Source organism: Rhincodon typus, chromosome 4 (genome assembly GCF_021869965.1).
Source record: "Rhincodon typus isolate 14 chromosome 4, sRhiTyp1.1, whole genome shotgun sequence".
Lineage (NCBI taxonomy): Eukaryota > Metazoa > Chordata > Chondrichthyes > Orectolobiformes > Rhincodontidae > Rhincodon > Rhincodon typus.
In genome coordinates, this window is record NC_063335.1 from 88,444,400 (window position 1) to 88,448,334 (window position 3,935).

Consider the following 3,935-nt stretch of genomic DNA (forward strand, 5'->3'; position numbering starts at 1 on the left):
CCCTTTTAGGGTGAGAGGAGAAAGATTTAAAAAGGACAGAAGGGGCTTTTTTTTTATACACAGAGTGGTTAGTGTGTGGAATGAACTGCCAGAGGAAGAAATGGATGCAGGTACAGTTACAACATTTAAAAGACATTTGGGTAAGTACGTGAAAAGGAAAGGTTTGAAGGGATATAGGTCAATGCAGGCAGGTGGGACTAGTTTAGTTTGGGAACATGTGTGGCATGGACTAGTTGGACTGAAGGGTCTGTTTACATGCTGTATGACTCTATGTGAAATTTTGAGCATCTCTTCTGCAGTAGTTCTTGTTTGGGGTGTTCTTATTGATGTCACATGAGCTGGTGATCCAAAGATCCTTCAGCATGCTGCATTGACGCCGCCATTTGCCATATGGTAAAGCTGGATAGCTCTTTTGGAGCTGGTAGGAACTGCAGATGCTGGAGAATCTGAGATAACAAGGTGTAGAGCTGGATGAACACAGCAGGCCAAGAGTTGACGCCAACTCTCCGACACCTCCTCCTACCGCCCTCTTGATCATGACCCCAACCCCGACCACCAAACCATCATCTCCCAAACCATCCACAACCTCATCACTTCAGGTGACCTCCCACCCACAGTCTCCAACCTCATCGTTCCCTAACCCCACACCGCCCACTTCTATCTCCTTCCCAAAATCCATAAACCTGACTGCCCTGGTCGACCCATTGTCTCCGCCTGTTCCTGCCCCACTGAACTTATCTCCACCTATCTGGACTCCATTTTCTCCCCTTTGGTCCAGGAACTCCCTACCTACGTCCGTGACACCACCCACGCCTTCCACCTCCTAAAGGCCCTCCGCTTCTTCCTGTCCCGCAGGCCCGACCAGTCCCCCTCCACTGACACCCTCATCCGCTTAGCCGAGCTCATCCTCACCCTCAACAACTTCTCTTTCAATTCCTCCCACTTCCTACAGACAAAGGGGGTGACCATGGGTACCCGCATTGGCCCAAGCTATGCCTGCCTCTTTGTAGGTTACATGGAACAATCCCTCTCCTGTAGCTACACTGGCCCTAAACCCCACCTCTTCCTCCGTTACATTGATTACTGTATCGGCGCTGCCTCGTGCTCCCACGAGGAGCTCAAACAGTTCATCCACTTCACCAACACCTTCCAGCACAACCTTAAGTTCACCTGGACCATCTCTAATACCTCTCTCTCCTTCCTGGACCTCTCTGTCTCCATCTCCGGCAACCACCTAGAAACTGATATCCATTTCAAGCCCACCCACTCCCACAGCTACCTAGAATACACCTCCTCCCACCCACCTTCCTGCAAAAGTGCCATCCCCTATTCCCAATTCCTTCACCTCTGCCGCATCTGCTCCCAGGATGAGGCATTCCACTCCCGAACATCTCAGATGTCCTCATTTTTCAAGGACCACAACTTCCCCCTCTCAGTGGTCGAGAACGCCCTCGACCGTGTCTCTCGCATTTCCCGCAACTCATCCCTCACACCCGGTCCCCACAATGACAACCAAAACAGAATCCCCCTCGTCCTCACGTACCACCCCACCAACCTCCGGATCCAATGCATCATCCTCCGACACTTCCGCCATCTGCAATCCGACCCCACCACCAAAGACATCTTTCCCTCCCCACCTTTATCTGCTTTCCGGAGGGACAACTCTCTACGTGACTCCTTTGTCCGCTCCACACTCCCCTCCAGCTCCACCACACCCGGCACTTTTCCCTGCAACCGCAGGAAGTGCTACACCTGCCCCCATACCTCCTCCCTCACCCCCATCCCAGGCCCCAAGAAGACTTTCCACATCAAGCAGATGTTCACCTGCACATCTGCCAATGTGGTATACTGCATCCGCTGTACCCGGTGTGGCTTCCTCTACATCGGGGAAACCAAGCGGAGACTCGGGGACCGCTTTGCAGAACACCTACGCTCGGTTCGCAACAAACAACTGCACCTCCCAGTCGCGAACCATTTCAACTCCCCCTCCCATTCCTCAGACGACATGTCCATCCTGGGCCTACTGCAGTGCCACAACGATGCCACCCGAAGGTTGCAGGAACAGCAACTCATATTCCGCTTGGGAACCCTGCAGCCCAATGGTATCAATGTGGATTTCACAAGCTTCAGAATCTCCCCTCCCCCTACCACATCCTAAAACCAGCCCAGCTCGTCCCCGCCTCCCTAACCCGTCCTTCCTCCCACCTATCCCCTCCTCCCACCTCAAGCCTCACCCCCATCTCCTACCTACTAACCTCATCCCACCCCCTTGACCTGTCCGTCCTCCCTGGACTGACCTATCCCCTCCCTAACTCCCCACCAACACTCACCTTTACTGGCTCCATCCCCGCCTCTTTGACGTGCCTGTCTCCTCTCCACCTATCTTCTCCTTCATCCATCTTCTATCCGCTTCCCCCTCTCTCCCTATTTATTTCAGAACCCCCTTCCCCTCCCCCATTTCTGAAGAAGGGTCTAGGCCCGAAACGTCAGCTTTCCTGCTCCTGAAATGCTGCTTGGCCTGCTGTGTTCATCCAGCTCTACACCTTGTTAGCTCTTTTGGAGAGCAGGCACAGACGTGATGGGCCGAATGGCGTATTGTGAGATTCAGTTCTCTGAGATGACCTGAGATATCTGGTGTGAGTCAGCAGATGGATTACAAGGGTCACTGGACCCGAATCATTAACTCTCTCTGCACAGATGCGGCCAGATCAGCTGAGTTTCTCCAGATATCCCTGTTTTTGCTGCAATGCTTTTTTCCAGTTGGTTTGATAGATGTTTGGATAGGAGATATCAATTGCTTTTTAAACTAACATTACACTGTATGATGGGGAGTCATGGTTTAACGCGACTAAAACCCAACCTGTCTTTCCTCTTTTTACTCGTTGTTTCCTTAGTTTGAATAGATTAATTTCTCTGGCTTTATTTGATTTTTCCTTGATATGATCTCTATTTATCAACTGTTAACAGATTGATCACCTATAGTTAGAACTCTGCAGTCCAGCCACAGCAATAAATAAATCTCTTTAGTCTTCCCTGCCCCCTTTCTCTCTCTGTCGCTGCATTCTCCCTTTATATCTCTTCCTTCTCTGTTTCTCACACACTTCCTGCGCTGTTCTTCTGTCTCTTTTTCATCATTTCCGGACCAGGGAGACAATGTGTTCACCCCAGTCCGGTCTGACCCCAAAGTCCTGCTGCCTGAGACTCATTAATAAATTCACCAAGTACCTCCTTCTCCCCACCCCGCCACCACCACCACCACACACACCATGGTTAAGAGGGGAAGAGGATGCATTGCAGATTCTTCTCGCATTCCCATTGCCAACCAGAAAGGGCGCGTTGCTAAGCAATTCGAGATGATGCGTTTTAAAGGCAAGGGAATGGTTGTCACATTCAATCGGCATCGTCCGAGTGTAGCCTCCAGCTCTGGCTGCAGAACCCGACTCCCGGGCCCCATGTAAATCTACACAGAGATTCCAACACCTGAGAATGTGTGGGTGCGAATATATGCGTGTGAAAATATCTGTGGCAGTGTATGAAATGTGTGGGTTTCAAACCGCATGTGTGAGAATGTGTGTGAATGTGCATGAGGATAAGCGTGTGTGAGAAAGTGAGTGTGCATGTGCATGAGGATAAGTGTGTGTGAGAAAGTGAGTGTGCATGTGCATGAGGATAAGTGTGTGTGAGAAAGTGTGAGAATGTGAGTGTGCGTAGAGGCAAGTGTATGTGAGAATGTTTGTGTATGAATGTGCATGAGGACGCGTGTGTGTGTGAACATGTGTGCGTAGTGACAATTGTGCGTGAGAATGTGTGAGTGCATACAGACAAGTGTGTGTGAGAATATGTGGGTGTGAGAGTGCATAGGGACAAGTGTGTGTGAGAGTGCATAGGGACAAGTGTGTGTGAGAATGTGTGTGTGTGAGTGCATAGGGACAAGT